This window comes from Ipomoea nil, unplaced genomic scaffold (genome assembly GCF_001879475.1).
Source record: "Ipomoea nil cultivar Tokyo-kokei standard unplaced genomic scaffold, Asagao_1.1 scaffold1294, whole genome shotgun sequence".
Taxonomy (NCBI): Eukaryota; Viridiplantae; Streptophyta; class Magnoliopsida; order Solanales; family Convolvulaceae; genus Ipomoea; species Ipomoea nil.
In genome coordinates this window covers 676-18,212 of record NW_017617722.1, presented here as the reverse complement: position 1 = coordinate 18,212, position 17,537 = coordinate 676, and the positions used below count along the sequence as shown (strand labels likewise).

The following is a 17,537-nucleotide window of genomic DNA, read 5'->3' as shown; positions in this document are numbered from 1 at the left end:
CACCACCCAGACAACTACATTTTTTATTTTCTTTTTACTAACTAAATTAGAATGATACGATTTTTAATTCGAGAAGTAATTAAATCCAGAGTGTGTGTTTAAAAAGTTGTCAACCAAACACTAATTTCCTTGTAAAAAAACGAAGAGCTTAGAAGTAAATTAACATGTCTGAGCCCAGGTTTGAACTGGGGACCTCTGTGTGAGACTAGCGTGATAACCAACTACACCACCCAGACAAGTTACAATTTCTACTTTCTTATTACTAATCTAATCGGAATGTTACCGTTTATAAATAGGGAATGTGATTTTTAATAATAGGGGTAATCAAATCCATACTTGTGTTTTATAAAGTTGTCAACCAAACACTAACTATGATTTTTATTCTCATTTCTAATGTGTAAACTGATGTACGAAACATACACTAAAATCTATCAAAGTATAATTAAGAAAGGAAAATACTTACCAATATAATTTCAAAACATCTCCTGGTAAAAACACAGGTGGAAAGCAAAATAACATGTTTGAGCCCAGGTTTGCACTAGGGACCACTAATGTGTTAGATTTGCGTGATAACCAACTACACCACCCAGACAACTACATTTTTTATTTTCTTTTTACTAACTAAATTAGAATGATACGATTTTTAATTCGAGAAGTAATTAAATCCAGAGGTGTGTTTTAAAAAGTTGTCAACCAAACACTAATTTCCTTGTAAAAAATGAAGAGCTTAGAAGCTAAATTAACATGTCTGAGCCCAGGTTTGAACTGGGGACCTCTAGTGTGTGAGACTAGCGTGATAACCAACTACACCACCCAGACAAGTTACAATTTGTACTTTCTTATTACTAATCTAATCGGAATGTTACCGTTTATAAATAGGGAATGTGATTTTTAATAATAGGGGTAATCAAATCCATACTTGTGTTTTATAAAGTTGTCAACCAAACACTAACTATGATTTTTATTCTCATTTCTAATGTGTAAACTGATGTACGAAACATACACTAAAATCTATCAAAGTATAATTAAGAAAGGAAAATACTTACCAATATAATTTCAAAACATCTCCTGGTAAAAACACAGGTGGAAAGCAAAATAACATGTTTGAGCCCAGGTTTGCACTAGGGACCACTAATGTGTTAGATTTGCGTGATAACCAACTACACCACCCAGACAACTACATTTTTTATTTTCTTTTTACTAACTAAATTAGAATGATACGATTTTTAATTCGAGAAGTAATTAAATCCAGAGGTGTGTTTTAAAAAGTTGTCAACCAAACACTAATTTCCTTGTAAAAAAACGAAAGAGCTTAGAAGTCAAAATTAACATGTCTGAGCCAGGTTTGAACTGGGGACCTCTAGTGTGTGAGACTAGCGTGATAACCAACTACACCACCCAGACAAGTTACAATTTGTACTTTCTTATTACTAATCTAATCGGAATGTTACCGTTTATAAATAGGGAATGTGATTTTTAATAATAGGGTAATCAAATCCATACTTGTGTTTTATAAAGTTGTCAACCAAACACTAACTATGATTTTTATTCTCATTTCTAATGTGTAAACTGATGTACGAAACATACACTAAAATCTATCAAAGTATAATTAAGAAAGGAAAATACTTACCAATATAATTTCAAAACATCTCCTGGTAAAAACACAGGTGGAAAGCAAAATAACATGTTTGAGCCCAGGTTTGCACTAGGGACCACTAATGTGTTAGATTTGCGTGATAACCAATTACACCACCCAGACAACTACATTTTTTATTTTCTTTTTACTAACTAAATTAGAATGATACGATTTTTAATTTGAGAAGTAATTAAAACCAGAGGTGTGTTATAAAAAGTTGTCAACCAAACACTAATTTCCTTGTAAAAAAATGAAAAGCTTAGAAGTAAATTAACATGTCTGAGCCCAGGTTTGAACTGGGGACCTCTAGTGTGTGAGACTAGCGTGATAACCAACTACACCACCCAGACAAGTTACAATTTCTACTTTCTTATTACTAATCTAATCGGAATGTTACCGTTTATAAATAGGGATGTGATTTTTAATAATAGGGGTAATCAAATCCATACTTGTGTTTTATAAAGTTGTCAACCAAACACTAACTATGATTTTTATTCTCATTTCTAATGTGTAAACTGATGTACGAAACATACACTAAAATCTATCAAAGTATAATTAAGAAAGGAAAATACTTACCAATATAATTTCAAACATCTCCTGGTAAAAACACAGGTGGAAAGCAAAATAACATGTTTGATCCCTGGTTTGCACTAGGGACCACTAATGTGTTAGATTTGCGTGATAACCAACTACACCACCCAGACAACTACATTTTTTATTTTCTTTTTACTAAATAAATTAGAATGATACGATTTTTAATTCGAGAAGTAATTAAATCCAGAGGTGTGTTTTAAAAAGTTGTCAACGAAACACTAATTTCCTTGTAAAAAAATGAAAAGCTTAGAAGTAAATTAACATGTCTGAGCCCAGGTTTGAACTGGGGACCTCTAGTGTGTGAGACTAGCGTGATAACCAACTACACCACCCAGACAAGTTACAATTTCTACTTTCTTATTACTAATCTAATCGGAATGTTACCGTTTATAAATAGGGATGTGATTTTTAATAATAGGGGTAATCAAATCCATACTTGTGTTTTATAAAGTTGTCAACCAAACACTAACTATGATTTTTATTCTCATTTCTAATGTGTAAACTGATGTACGAAACATACACTAAAATCTATCAAAGTATAATTAAGAAAGGAAAATACTTACCAATATAATTTCACAACATCTCCTGGTAAAAACACAGGTGGAAAGCAAAATAACATGTTTGATCCCTAGGTTTGCACTAGGGACCACTAATGTGTTAGATTTGCGTGATAACCAACTACACCACCCAGACAACTACATTTTTTATTTTCTTTTTACTAACTAAATTAGAATGATACGATTTTTAATTCGAGAAGTAATTAAATCCAGAGGTGTGTTTTAAAAAGTTGTCAACCGAAACACTAATTTCCTTGTAAAAAAACAAAGAGCTTAGAAGTAAATTAACATGTCTGAGCCCAGGTTTGAACTGGGGACCTCTAGTGTGTGAGACTAGCGTGATAACCAACTACACCACCCAGACAAGTTACACTTTCTACTTTCTTATTACTAATCTAATCGGAATGTTACCGTTTATAAATAGGGAATGTGATTTTTAATAATAGGGGTAATCAAATCCATACTTGTGTTTTATAAAGTTGTCAACCAAACACTAACTATGATTTTTATTCTCATTTCTAATGTGTAAAATGATGTACGAAACATACACTAAAATCTATCAAAGTATAATTAAGAAAGGAAAATACTTACCAATATAATTTCAAAACATCTCCTGGTAAAAACACAGGTGGAAAGCAAAATAACATGTTTGAGCCCAGGTTTGCACTAGGGACCACTAATGTGTTAGATTTGCGTGATAACCAACTACACCACCCAGACAACTACATTTTTTATTTTCTTTTTACTAACTAAATTAGAATGATACGATTTTTAATTTCGAGAAGTAATTAAATCCAGAGGTGTGTTTTAAAAAGTTGTCAACCAAACACTAATTTCCTTGTAAAAAAATGAAAAGCTTAGAAGTAAATTAACATGTCTGAGCCCAGGTTTGAACTGGGGACCTCTAGTGTGTGAGACTAGCGTGATAACCAACTACACCACCCAGACAAGTTACAATTTCTACTTTCTTATTACTAATCTAATCGGAATGTTACCGTTTATAAATAGGGATGTGATTTTTAATAATAGGGTAATCAAATCCATACTTGTGTTTTATAAAGTTGTCAACCAAACACTAACTATGATTTTTATTCTCATTTCTAATGTGTAAACTGATGTACGAAACATACACTAAAATCTATCAAAGTATAATTAAGAAAGGAAAATACTTACCAATATAATTTCAAAACATCTCCTGGTAAAAACACAGGTGGAAAGCAAAATAACATGTTTGATCCCATGGTTTGCACTAGGGACCACTAATGTGTTAGATTTGCGTGATAACCAACTACACCACCCAGACAACTACATTTTTTATTTTCTTTTTACTAACTAAATTAGAATGATACGATTTTTAATTCGAGAAGTAATTAAATCCAGAGGTGTGTTTTAAAAAGTTGTCAACCAAACACTAATTTCCTTGTAAAAAAACAAAGAGCTTAGAAGTAAATTAACATGTCTGAGCCCAGGTTTGAACTGGGGACCTCTAGTGTGTGAGACTAGCGTGATAACCAACTACACCACCCAGACAAGTTACACTTTCTACTTTCTTATTACTAATCTAATCGGAATGTTACCGTTTATAAATAGGGAATGTGATTTTTAATAATAGGGATAATCAAATCCATACTTGTGTTTTATAAAGTTGTCAACCAAACACTAACTATGATTTTTATTCTCATTTCTAATGTGTAAACTGATGTACGAAACATACACTAAAATCTATCAAAGTATAATTAAGAAAGGAAAATACTTACCAATATAATTTCAAAACATCTCCTGGTAAAAACACAGGTGGAAAGCAAAATAACATGTTTGAGCCCAGGTTTGCACTAGGGACCACTAATGTGTTAGATTTGCGTGATAACCAACTACACCACCCAGACAACTACATTTTTTATTTTCTTTTTACTAACTAAATTAGAATGATACGATTTTTAATTCGAGAAGTAATTAAATCCAGAGGTGTGTTTTAAAAAGTTGTCAACCAAACACTAATTTCCTTGTAAAAAAACGAAAGAGCTTAGAAGTAAATTAACATGTCTGAGCCCAGGTTTGAACTGGGGACCTCTAGTGTGTGAGACTAGCGTGATAACCAACTACACCACCCAGACAAGTTACAATTTCTACTTTCTTATTACTAATCTAATCGGAATGTTACCGTTTATAAATAGGGAATGTGATTTTTAATAATAGGGGTAATCAAATCCATACTTGTGTTTTATAAAGTTGTCAACCAAACACTAACTATGATTTTTATTCTCATTTCTAATGTGTAAACTGATGTACGAAACATACACTAAAATCTATCAAAGTATAATTAAGAAAGGAAAATACTTACCAATATAATTTCAAAACATCTCCTGGTAAAAACACAGGTGGAAAGCAAAATAACATGTTTGAGCCCAGGTTTGCACTAGGGACCACTAATGTGTTAGATTTGCGTGATAACCAACTACACCACCCAGACAACTACATTTTTTATTTTCTTTTTACTAACTAAATTAGAATGATACGATTTTTAATTCGAGAAGTAATTAAATCCAGATGTGTGTTTTAAAAAGTTGTCAACCAAACACTAATTTCCTTGTAAAAAAACGAAGAGCTTAGAAGCTCAGTAAATTAACATGTTTGAATCCAGGTTTGAACTGGGGACCTCTAATGTGTGAAGACTAGCGTGATAACAAACTACACCACCTAGACAAGTTACAATTTGTACTTTCTTATTACTAATCTAATCGGAATGTTACCGTTTATAAATAGGGAATGTGATTTTTAATAATAGGGGTAATCAAATCCATACTTGTGTTTTATAAAGTTGTCAACCAAACACTAACTATGATTTTTATTCTCATTTCTAATGTGTAAACTGATGTACGAAACATACACTAAAATCTATCAAAGTATAATTAAGAAAGGAAAATACTTACCAATATAATTTCAAAACATCTCCTGGTAAAAACACAGGTGGAAAGCAAAATAACATGTTTGAGCCCAGGTTTGCACTAGGGACCACTAATGTGTTAGATTTGCGTGATAACCAACTACACCACCCAGACAACTACATTTTTTATTTTCTTTTTACTAACTAAATTAGAATGATACGATTTTTAATTCGAGAAGTAATTAAATCCAGATGTGTGTTTTAAAAAGTTGTCAACCAAACACTAATTTCCTTGTAAAAAAACAAAGAGCTTAGAAGCTCAGTAAATTAACATGTTTGAATCCAGGTTTGAACTGGGGACCTCTAATGTGTGAGACTAGCGTGATAACAACTACACCACCTAGACAAGTTACAATTTGTACTTTCTTATTACTAATCTAATCGGAATGTTACCGTTTATAAATAGGGAATGTGATTTTTAATAATAGGGGTAATCAAATCCATACTTGTGTTTTATAAAGTTGTCAACCAAACACTAACTATTATTTTTATTCTCATTTCTAATGTGTAAACTGATGTACGAAACATACACTAAAATCTATCAAAGTATAATTAAGAAAGGAAAATACTTACCAATATAATTTCAAAACATCTCCTGGTAAAAACACAGGTGGAAAGCAAAATAACATGTTTGAGCCCAGGTTTGCACTAGGGACCATTAATGTGTTAGATTTGCGTGATAACCAACTACACCACCCAGACAACTACATTTTTTATTTTCTTTTTACTAACTAAATTAGAATGATACGATTTTTAATTCGAGAAGTAATTAAATCCAGATGTGTGTTTTAAAAAGTTGTCAACCGAAACACTAATTTCCTTGTAAAAAAACAAAGAGCTTAGAAGCTCAGTAAATTAACATGTTTGAATCCAGGTTTGAACTGGGGACCTCTAATGTGTGAGACTAGCGTGATAACAAACTACACCACCTAGACAAGTTACAATTTGTACTTTCGTATTACTGAATCTAATCGGAATGTTACCGTTTATAAATAGGGAATGTGATTTTTAATAATAGGGGTAATCAAATCCATACTTGTGTTTTATAAAGTTGTCAACCAAACACTAACTATTATTTTTATTCTCATTTCTAATGTGTAAACTGATGTACGAAACATACACTAAAATCTATCAAAGTATAATTAAGAAAGGAAAATACTTACCAATATAATTTCAAAACATCTCCTGGTAAAAACACAGGTGGAAAGCAAAATAACATGTTTGAGCCCAGGTTTGCACTAGGGACCATTAATGTGTTAGATTTGCGTGATAACCAAACTACACCACCCAGACAACTACATTTTTTATTTTCTTTTTACTAACTAAATTAGAATGATACGATTTTTAATTCGAGAAGTAATTAAATCCAGATGTGTGTTTTAAAAAGTTGTCAACCAAACACTAATTTCCTTGTAAAAAAACGAAGAGCTTAGAAGCTCAGTAAATTAACATGTTTGAATCCAGGTTTGAACTGGGGACCTCTAATGTGTGAGACTAGCGTGATAACCAACTACACCACCTAGACAAGTTACAATTTGTACTTTCTTATTACTAATCTAATCGGAATGTTACCGTTTATAAATAGGGAATGTGATTTTTAATAATAGGGGTAATCAAATCCATACTTGTGTTTTATAAAGTTGTCAACCAAACACTAACTATGATTTTTATTCTCATTTCTAATGTGTAAACTGATGTACGAAACATACACTAAAATCTATCAAAGTATAATTAAGAAAGGAAAATACTTACCAATATAATTTCACAACATCTCCTGGTAAAAACACAGGTGGAAAGCAAAATAACATGTTTGAGCCCAGGTTTGCACTAGGGACCACTAATGTGTTAGATTTGCGTGATAACCAACTACACCACCCAGACAACTACATTTTTTATTTTCTTTTTACTAACTAAATTAGAATGATACGATTTTTAATTCGAGAAGTAATTAAATCCAGAGGTATGTTTTAAAAAGTTGTCAACCAAACACTAATTTCCTTGTAAAAAAACGAAGAGCTTAGAAGCTCAGTAAATTAACATGTTTGAATCCAGGTTTGAACTGGGGACCTATAATGTGTGAGACTAGCGTGATAACAAACTACACCACCCAGACAAGTTACAATTTGTACTTTCTTATTACTAATCTAATCGGAATGTTACCGTTTATAAATAGGGAATGTGATTTTTAATAATAGGGGTAATCAAATCCATACTTGTGTTTTATAAAGTTGTCAACCAAACACTAACTATTATTTTTATTCTCATTTCTAATGTGTAAACTGATGTACGAAACATACACTAAAATCTATCAAAGTATAATTAAGAAAGGAAAATACTTACCAATATAATTTCACAACATCTCCTGGTAAAAACACAGGTGGAAAGCAAAATAACATGTTTGAGCCCAGGTTTGCACTAGGGACCACTAATGTGTTAGATTTGCGTGATAACCAACTACACCACCCAGACAACTACATTTTTTATTTTCTTTTTACTAACTAAATTAGAATGATACGATTTTTAATTCGAGAAGTAATTAAATCCAGATGGTGTGTTTTAAAAAGTTGTCAACCAAACACTAATTTCCTTGTAAAAAAAACGAAGAGCTTAGAAGCTCAGTAAATTAACATGTTTGAATCCAGGTTTGAACTGGGGACCTCTAATGTGTGAGACTAGCGTGATAACAAACTACACCACCCAGACAAGTTACAATTTGTACTTTCTTATTACTAATCTAATCGGAATGTTACCGTTTATAAATAGGGAATGTGATTTTTAATAATAGGGGTAATCAAATCCATACTTGTGTTTTATAAAGTTGTCAACCAAACACTAACTATTATTTTTATTCTCATTTCTAATGTGTAAACTGATGTACGAAACATACACTAAAATCTATCAAAGTATAATTAAGAAAGGAAAATACTTACCAATATAATTTCACAACATCTCCTGGTAAAAACACAGGTGGAAAGCAAAATAACATGTTTGAGCCCAGGTTTGCACTAGGGACCACTAATGTGTTAGATTTGCGTGATAACCAACTACACCACCCAGACAACTACATTTTTTATTTTCTTTTTACTAACTAAATTAGAATGATACGATTTTTAATTCGAGAAGTAATTAAATCCAGAGGTGTGTTTTAAAAAGTTGTCAACCAAACACTAATTTCCTTGTAAAAAAACGAAGAGCTTAGAAGCTCAGTAAATTAACATGTTTGAATCCAGGTTTGAACTGGGGACCTCTAGTGTGTGAGACTAGCGTGATAACCAACTACACCACCCAGACAAGTTACAATTTGTACTTTCTTATTACTAATCTAATCGGAATGTTACCGTTTATAAATAGGGAATGTGATTTTTAATAATAGGGGTAATCAAATCCATACTTGTGTTTTATAAAGTTGTCAACCAAACACTAACTATTATTTTTATTCTCATTTCTAATGTGTAAACTGATGTACGAAACATACACTAAAATCTATCAAAGTATAATTAAGAAAGGAAAATACTTACCAATATAATTTCAAAACATCTCCTGGTAAAAACACAGGTGGAAAGCAAAATAACATGTTTGAGCCCAGGTTTGCACTAGGGACCACTAATGTGTTAGATTTGCGTGATAACCAACTACACCACCCAGACAACTACATTTTTTATTTTCTTTTTACTAACTAAATTAGAATGATACGATTTTTAATTCGAGAAGTAATTAAATCCAGAGGTGTGTTTTAAAAAGTTGTCAACCAAACACTAATTTCCTTGTAAAAAAACGAAGAGCTTAGAAGCTCAGTAAATTAACATGTCTGAATCCCAGGTTTGAACTGGGGACCTCTAGTGTGTGAGACTAGCGTGATAACCAACTACACCACCCAGACAAGTTACAATTTGTACTTTCTTATTACTAATCTAATCGGAATGTTACCGTTTATAAATAGGGAATGTGATTTTTAATAATAGGGGTAATCAAATCCATACTTGTGTTTTATAAAGTTGTCAACCAAACACTAACTATGATTTTTATTCTCATTTCTAATGTGTAAACTGATGTACGAAACATACACTAAAATCTATCAAAGTATAATTAAGAAAGGAAAATACTTACCAATATAATTTCAAAACATCTCCTGGTAAAAACACAGGTGGAAAGCAAAATAACATGTTTGAGCCCAGGTTTGCACTAGGGACCACTAATGTGTTAGATTTGCGTGATAACCAACTACACCACCCAGACAACTACATTTTTTATTTTCTTTTTACTAACTAAATTAGAATGATACGATTTTTAATTCGAGAAGTAATTAAATCCAGATGTGTGTTTTAAAAAGTTGTCAACCAAACACTAATTTCCTTGTAAAAAAACGAAGAGCTTAGAAGCTCAGTAAATTAACATGTTTGAATCCAGGTTTGAACTGGGGACCTCTAAGTGTGTGAGACTAGCGTGATAACAAACTACACCACCTAGACAAGTTACAATTTGTACTTTCTTATTACTAATCTAATCGGAATGTTACCGTTTATAAATAGGGAATGTGATTTTTAATAATAGGGGTAATCAAATCCATACTTGTGTTTTATAAAGTTGTCAACCAAACACTAACTATTATTTTTATTCTCATTTCTAATGTGTAAACTGATGTACGAAACATACACTAAAATCTATCAAAGTATAATTAAGAAAGGAAAATACTTACCAATATAATTTCACAACATCTCCTGGTAAAAACACAGGTGGAAAGCAAAATAACATGTTTGAGCCCCAGGTTTGCACTAGGGACCACTAATGTGTTAGATTTGCGTGATAACCAACTACACCACCCAGACAACTACATTTTTTATTTTCTTTTTACTAACTAAATTAGAATGATACGATTTTTAATTCGAGAAGTAATTAAATCCAGAGTGTGTTTTAAAAAGTTGTCAACCAAACACTAATTTCCTTGTAAAAAAACGAAGAGCTTAGAAGCTCAGTAAATTAACATGTTTGAATCCAGGTTTGAACTGGGGACCTCTAGTGTGTGAGACTAGCGTGATAACCAACTACACCACCCAGACAAGTTACAATTTGTACTTTCTTATTACTAATCTAATCGGAATGTTACCGTTTATAAATAGGGAATGTGATTTTTAATAATAGGGGTAATCAAATCCATACTTGTGTTTTATAAAGTTGTCAACCAAACACTAACTATTATTTTTATTCTCATTTCTAATGTGTAAACTGATGTACGAAACATACACTAAAATCTATCAAAGTATAATTAAGAAAGGAAAATACTTACCAATATAATTTCACAACATCTCCTGGTAAAAACACAGGTGGAAAGCAAAATAACATGTTTGAGCCCAGGTTTGCACTAGGGACCACTAATGTGTTAGATTTGCGTGATAACCAACTACACCACCAGACAACTACATTTTTTATTTTCTTTTTACTAACTAAATTAGAATGATACGATTTTTAATTCGAGAAGTAATTAAATCCAGAGGTATGTTTTAAAAAGTTGTCAACCAAACACTAATTTCCTTGTAAAAAAACGAAAGAGCTTAGAAGTAAATTAACATGTCTGAGCCCAGGTTTGAACTGGGGACCTCTAATGTGTGAGACTAGCGTGATAACCAACTACACCACCCAGACAAGTTACAATTTCTACTTTCTTATTACTAATCTAATCGGAATGTTACCGTTTATAAATAGGGAATGTGATTTTTAATAATAGGGGTAATCAAATCCATACTTGTGTTTTATAAAGTTGTCAACCAAACACTAACTATGATTTTTATTCTCATTTCTAATGTGTAAACTGATGTACGAAACATACACTAAAATCTATCAAAGTATAATTAAGAAAGGAAAATACTTACCAATATAATTTCAAAACATCTCCTGGTAAAAACACAGGTGGAAAGCAAAATAACATGTTTGAGCCCAGGTTTGCACTAGGGACCACTTAATGTGTTAGATTTGCGTGATAACCAACTACACCACCCAGACAACTACATTTTTTATTTTCTTTTTACTAACTAAATTAGAATGATACGATTTTTAATTCGAGAAGTAATTAAATCCAGAGGTGTGTTATAAAAAGTTGTCAACCAAACACTAATTTCCATGTAAAAAAACAAAGAGCTTAGAAGTAAATTAACATGTTTGAGCCCAGGTTTGAACTGGGGACCTCTAGTGTGTGAGACTAGCGTGATAACAAACTACACCACCCAGACAAGTTACACTTTCTACTTTCTTATTACTAATCTAATCGGAATGTTACCGTTTATAAATAGGGAATGTGATTTTTAATAATAGGGGTAATCAAATCCATACTTGTGTTTTATAAAGTTGTCAACCAAACACTAACTATTATTTTTATTCTCATTTCTAATGTGTAAACTGATGTACGAAACATACACTAAAATCTATCAAAGTATAATTAAGAAAGGAAAATACTTACCAATATAATTTCAAAACATCTCCTGGTAAAAACACAGGTGGAAAGCAAAATAACATGTTTGAGCCCAGGTTTGCACTAGGGACCACTAATGTGTTAGATTTGCGTGATAACCAACTACACCACCCAGACAACTACATTTTTTATTTTCTTTTTACTAACTAAATTAGAATGATACGATTTTTAATTCGAGAAGTAATTAAATCCAGAGGTGTGTTTTAAAAAGTTGTCAACCAAACACTAATTTCCTTGTAAAAAAACGAAGAGCTTAGAAGTAAATTAACATGTCTGAGCCCAGGTTTGAACTAGGGACCTCTAGTGTGTGAGACTAGCGATGATAACCAACTACACCACCCAGACAAGTTACAATTTCTACTTTCTTATTACTAATCTAATAGAATGTTACCGTTTATAAATAGGGAATGTGATTTTTAATAATAGGGGTAATCAAATCCATACTTGTGTTTTATAAAGTTGTCAACCAAACACTAACTACGATTTTTATTCTCATTTCTAATGTGTAAACTGATGTACGAAACATACACTAAAATCTATCAAAGTATAATTAAGAAAGGAAAATACTTACAAATATAATTTAAAACATCTCCTGGTAAAAACACAGGTGGAAAGCAAAATAACATGTTTGAGCCCAGGTTTGCACTAGGGACCACTAATGTGTTAGATTTGCGTGATAACAACCTACACCACCCAGACAACTACATTTTTTATTTTCTTTTTACTAACTAAATTAGAATGATACGATTTTTAATTCGAGAAGTAATTAAATCCAGAGGTGTGTTTTAAAAAGTTGTCCACCAAACACTAATTTCCTTGTAAAAAAACGAAGAGCTTAGAAGTAAATTAACATGTCTGAATCCAGGTTTGAATTGGGGACCTCTAGTGTGTGAGACTAGCGTGATAACCAACTACACCACCCGAACAAGTTACAATTTGTACTTTCTTATTACTAATCTAATCGGAATGTTACCGTTTATAAATAGGGAATGTGATTTTTAATAATAGGGGTAATCAAATCCATACTTGTGTTTTATAAAGTTGTCAACCAAACACTAACTATGATTTTTATTCTCATTTCTAATGTGTAAACTCATGTACGAAACATACACTAAAATCTATCAAAGTATAATTAAGGAAAGGAAAATACTTACCAATATAATTTCAAAACATCTCCTGGTAAAAACACAGGTGGAAAGCAAAATAACATGTTTGAGCCCAGGTTTGCACTAGGGACCACTAATGTGTTAGATTTGCGTGATAACCAACTACACCACCCAGACAACTACATTTTTTATTTTCTTTTTACTAACTAAATTAGAATGATACGATTTTTAATTCGAGAAGTAATTAAATCCAGAGGTGTGATTTAAAAAGTTGTCAACCAAACACTAATTTCCTTGTAAAAAAACAAAGAGCTTAGAAGCTCAGTAAATTAACATGTTGAATCCAGGTTTGAATTGGGGACCTCTAGTGTGTGAGACTAGCGTGATAACCAACTACACCACCCGAACAAGTTACAATTTGTACTTTCTTATTACTAATCTAATCGGAATGTTACCGTTTATAAATAGGGATTGTGATTTTTAATAATAGGGGTAATCAAATCCATACTTGTGTTTTATAAAGTTGTCAACCAAACACTAACTATGATTTTTATTCTCATTTCTAATGTGTAAACTCATGTACGAAACATACACTAAAATCTATCAAAGTATCATTAAGGAAGGAAAATACTTACCATTATAATTTCAAAACATCTCCTGGTAAAAACACAGGTGGAAAGCAAAATAACATGTTTGAGCCCAGGTTTGCACTAGGGACCACTAATGTGTTAGATTTGCGTGATAACCAACTACACCACCCAGACAACTACATTTTTTATTTTCTTTTTACTAACTAAATTAGAATGATACGATTTTTAATTCGAGAAGTAATTAAATCCGAGAGGTGTGATTTAAAAAGTTGTCAACCAAACACTAATTTCCTTGTAAAAAAACGAAGAGCTTAGAAGTAAATTAACATGTCTGAACCCAGGTTTGAACTGGGGACCTCTAGTGTGTTAGATTAGCGTGATAACCAACTACACCACCCAGAGAAGTTACAATTTGTACTTTCTTATTACTAATCTAATCGGAATGTTACCGTTTATAAATAGGGAATGTGATTTTTAATAATAGGGGTAATCAAATCCATACTTGTGTTTTATAAAGTTGTCAACCAAACACTAACAATTGATTTTTATTCTCATTTCTAATGTGTAAACTGATGTACGAAACATACACTAAAATCTATCAAAGTATAATTAAGGAAGGAAAATACTTACCAATATAATTTTAAAACATCTCCTGGTAAAAACACAGGTGGAAAGCAAAATAACATGTTTGAGCCCAGGTTTGCACTAGGGACCACTAATGTGTTAGATTTGCGTGATAACCAACTACACCACCCAGACAACTACATTTTTTATTTTCTTTTTACTAACTAAATTAGAATGATACGATTTTTAATTCGAGAAGTAATTAAATCCAGATGTGTGTTTTAAAAAGTTGTCAACCAAACACTAATTTCCTTGTAAAAAAACGAAGAGCTTAGAAGCTCAGTAAATTAACATGTTTGAATCCAGGTTTGAACTGGGGACCTCTAGTGTGTGAGACTAGCGTGATAACCAACTACACCACCCAGAACAAGTTACAATTTGTACTTTCTTATTACTAATCTAATCGGAATGTTACCGTTTATAAATAGGGAATGTGATTTTTAATAATAGGGGTAATCAAATCCATACTTGTGTTTTATAAAGTTGTCAACCAAACACTAACTATGATTTTTATTCTCATTTCTAATGTGTAAACTGCATGTACGAAACATACACTAAAATCTATCAAAGTATAATTAAGGAAGGAAAATACTTACCATTATAATTTTCAAAACATCTCCTGGTAAAAACACAGGTGGAAAGCAAAATAACATGTTTGAGCCCAGGTTTGCACTAGGGACCACTAATGTGTTAGATTTGCGTGATAACCAACTACACCACCCAGACAACTACATTTTTTATTTTCTTTTTACTAACTAAATTAGAATGATACGATTTTAATTCGAGAAGTAATTAAATCCAGAGGTGTGTTTTAAAAAGTTGTCAACCAAACACTAATTTCCTTGTAAAAAAACGAAAGAGCTTAGAAGTAAATTAACATGTCTGAACCCAGGTTTGAACTGGGGACCTCTAGTGTGTGAGACTTAGCGTGATAACCAACTACACCACCCAGACGAAGTTACAATTTGTACTTTCTTATTACTAATCTAATCGGAATGTTACCGTTTATAAATAGGGAATGTGATTTTTAATAATAGGGGTAATCAAATCCATACTTGTGTTTTATAAAGTTGTCAACCAAACACTAACTATGATTTTTATTCTCATTTCTAATGTGTAAACTGATGTACGAAACATACACTAAAATCTATCAAAGTATAATTAAGAAGGAAAATACTTACCAATATAATTTCAAAACATCTCCTGGTAAAAACACAGGTGGAAAGCAAAATAACATGTTTGAGCCCAGGTTTGCACTAGGGACCACTAATGTGTTAGATTTGCGTGATAACCAACTACACCACCCAGACAACTACATTTTTTATTTTCTTTTTACTAACTAAATTAGAATGATACGATTTTTAATTCGAGAAGTAATTAAATCCAGAGTGTGTGTTTTAAAAAGTGTCAACCAAACACTAATTTCCTTGTAAAAAAACGAAGAGCTTAGAAGCCATAAATTACATGTCTGAGCCAGGTTTGAATTGGGACCTCTAGTGTGTGAGACTAGCGTGATAACCAACTACACCACCCAGAACAAGCTTACAATTTGCTACTTTCTTATTACTAATCTAATCGGAAATGTTACCGTTTATAAATAGGATTGTGATTTTTAATAATAGGGGTAATCAAATCCATACTTGTGTTTTATAAAGTTGTCAACCAAACACTAACTATGATTTTTATTCTCATTTCTAATGTGTAAACTCATGTACGAAACATACACTAAAATCTATCAAAGTATAATTAAGAAAGGAAAATACTTACCAATATAATTTCAAAACATCTCCTGGTAAAAACACAGGTGGAAAGCAAAATAACATGTTTGAGCCCAGGTTTGCACTAGGACCACTAATGTGTTAGATTTGCGTGATAACCAACTACACCACCCAGACAACTACATTTTTTATTTTCTTTTACTAACTAAATTAGTAACGAATGATACGAGTTTTTAATTCGAGAAGTAATTAAATCCAGAGGTAGTTTTTTAAAAGTTGTCAACCAAACACTAATTTCCTTGTAAAAAAAACGAAGAGCTTAGAAGTAAATTAACATGTCTGAGCCCAGGTTTGAAACTAGGGACCTCTAGTGTGTGAGACTAGCGTGATAACCAACTACACCACCCAGACAAGTTACAATTTCTACTTTCTTATTACTAATCTAATCGGAATGTTACCGTTTATAAATAGGGAATGTGATTTTTAATAATAGGGGTAATCAAATCCATACTTGTGTTTTATAAGTGTCAACCAAACACTAACTATGATTTTTATTCTCATTTCTAATGTGTAAACTGATGTACGAAACATACACTAAAAATCTATCAAAGTATAATTAAGAAAGGAAAATACTTACCAATATAATTTCAAAACATCTCCTGGTAAAAAACACAGGTGGAAAGCAAAATAACATGTTTGAGCCCAGGTTTGCACTAGGGACCACTAATGTGTTAGATTTGCGTGATAACCAACTACACCACCCAGACAACTACATTTTTTATTTTCTTTTTACTAACTAAATTAGAATGATACGATTTTTAATTCGAGAAGTAATTAAATCCAGAGGTGTGTTTTAAAAAGTTGTCAACCAAACACTAATTTCCTTGTAAAAAAACGAAGAGCTTAGAAGTAAATTAACATGTCTGAGCCCAGGTTTGAACTGGGGACCTCTAGTGTGTGAGACTAGCGTGATAACCAACTACACCACCCAGACAAGTTACAATTTGTACTTTCTTATTAACTAATCTAATAGGAATGTTACCGTTTATAAATAGGAATGTGATTTTTAATAATAGGGGTAATCAAATCCATACTTGTGTTTTATAAAGTTGTCAACCAAACACTAACAATTATTTTTTCTCATTTCTAATGTGTAAACTGATGTACGAAACATACACTAAAATCTATCAAAGTATAATTAAGAAAGGAAAATACTTACCAATATAATTTTAAAACATCTCCTGGTAAAAACACAGGTGGAAAGCAAAATAACATGTTTGAGCCCAGGTTTGCACTAGGGACCAC

General features: G+C 31.8%; 21 non-coding genes across 21 annotated transcripts; all 21 read right to left on the bottom strand.

The window, feature by feature from the left end:
- Positions 1–745: 745 nt before the first annotated feature.
- Positions 746–819, bottom strand: TRNAV-CAC. The gene has a single exon. It is a non-coding gene; the product is annotated as a tRNA-Val (tRNA).
- A 512-nt stretch (positions 820–1,331) lies between these two features.
- Positions 1,332–1,404, bottom strand: TRNAV-CAC. Its single transcript has one exon. It is a non-coding gene; the product is annotated as a tRNA-Val (tRNA).
- A 508-nt stretch (positions 1,405–1,912) lies between these two features.
- On the bottom strand, positions 1,913–1,986 carry TRNAV-CAC. The gene has a single exon. It is a non-coding gene; the product is annotated as a tRNA-Val (tRNA).
- Positions 1,987–2,493: 507 nt separating this feature from the next.
- Positions 2,494–2,567, bottom strand: TRNAV-CAC. The gene has a single exon. It is a non-coding gene; the product is annotated as a tRNA-Val (tRNA).
- Positions 2,568–3,077: 510 nt separating this feature from the next.
- Positions 3,078–3,151, bottom strand: TRNAV-CAC. Its single transcript has one exon. It is a non-coding gene; the product is annotated as a tRNA-Val (tRNA).
- A 510-nt stretch (positions 3,152–3,661) lies between these two features.
- Positions 3,662–3,735, bottom strand: TRNAV-CAC. Its single transcript has one exon. It is a non-coding gene; the product is annotated as a tRNA-Val (tRNA).
- A 508-nt stretch (positions 3,736–4,243) lies between these two features.
- On the bottom strand, positions 4,244–4,317 carry TRNAV-CAC. The gene has a single exon. It is a non-coding gene; the product is annotated as a tRNA-Val (tRNA).
- A 510-nt stretch (positions 4,318–4,827) lies between these two features.
- TRNAV-CAC lies at positions 4,828–4,901 on the bottom strand. Its single transcript has one exon. It is a non-coding gene; the product is annotated as a tRNA-Val (tRNA).
- Positions 4,902–7,182: 2,281 nt separating this feature from the next.
- On the bottom strand, positions 7,183–7,256 carry TRNAV-CAC. The gene has a single exon. It is a non-coding gene; the product is annotated as a tRNA-Val (tRNA).
- A 1,692-nt stretch (positions 7,257–8,948) lies between these two features.
- TRNAV-CAC lies at positions 8,949–9,022 on the bottom strand. Its single transcript has one exon. It is a non-coding gene; the product is annotated as a tRNA-Val (tRNA).
- Positions 9,023–9,536: 514 nt separating this feature from the next.
- Positions 9,537–9,611, bottom strand: TRNAV-CAC. The gene has a single exon. It is a non-coding gene; the product is annotated as a tRNA-Val (tRNA).
- A 1,103-nt stretch (positions 9,612–10,714) lies between these two features.
- On the bottom strand, positions 10,715–10,788 carry TRNAV-CAC. Its single transcript has one exon. It is a non-coding gene; the product is annotated as a tRNA-Val (tRNA).
- Positions 10,789–11,297: 509 nt separating this feature from the next.
- TRNAV-CAC lies at positions 11,298–11,371 on the bottom strand. The gene has a single exon. It is a non-coding gene; the product is annotated as a tRNA-Val (tRNA).
- Positions 11,372–11,881: 510 nt separating this feature from the next.
- TRNAV-CAC lies at positions 11,882–11,955 on the bottom strand. Its single transcript has one exon. It is a non-coding gene; the product is annotated as a tRNA-Val (tRNA).
- A 509-nt stretch (positions 11,956–12,464) lies between these two features.
- On the bottom strand, positions 12,465–12,539 carry TRNAV-CAC. The gene has a single exon. It is a non-coding gene; the product is annotated as a tRNA-Val (tRNA).
- A 1,679-nt stretch (positions 12,540–14,218) lies between these two features.
- TRNAV-AAC lies at positions 14,219–14,292 on the bottom strand. The gene has a single exon. It is a non-coding gene; the product is annotated as a tRNA-Val (tRNA).
- A 515-nt stretch (positions 14,293–14,807) lies between these two features.
- On the bottom strand, positions 14,808–14,882 carry TRNAV-CAC. The gene has a single exon. It is a non-coding gene; the product is annotated as a tRNA-Val (tRNA).
- Positions 14,883–15,393: 511 nt separating this feature from the next.
- On the bottom strand, positions 15,394–15,468 carry TRNAV-CAC. Its single transcript has one exon. It is a non-coding gene; the product is annotated as a tRNA-Val (tRNA).
- A 511-nt stretch (positions 15,469–15,979) lies between these two features.
- Positions 15,980–16,051, bottom strand: TRNAV-CAC. The gene has a single exon. It is a non-coding gene; the product is annotated as a tRNA-Val (tRNA).
- Positions 16,052–16,568: 517 nt separating this feature from the next.
- Positions 16,569–16,643, bottom strand: TRNAV-CAC. Its single transcript has one exon. It is a non-coding gene; the product is annotated as a tRNA-Val (tRNA).
- A 509-nt stretch (positions 16,644–17,152) lies between these two features.
- TRNAV-CAC lies at positions 17,153–17,226 on the bottom strand. Its single transcript has one exon. It is a non-coding gene; the product is annotated as a tRNA-Val (tRNA).
- Between the last annotated feature and the right edge of the window lie 311 nt (positions 17,227–17,537).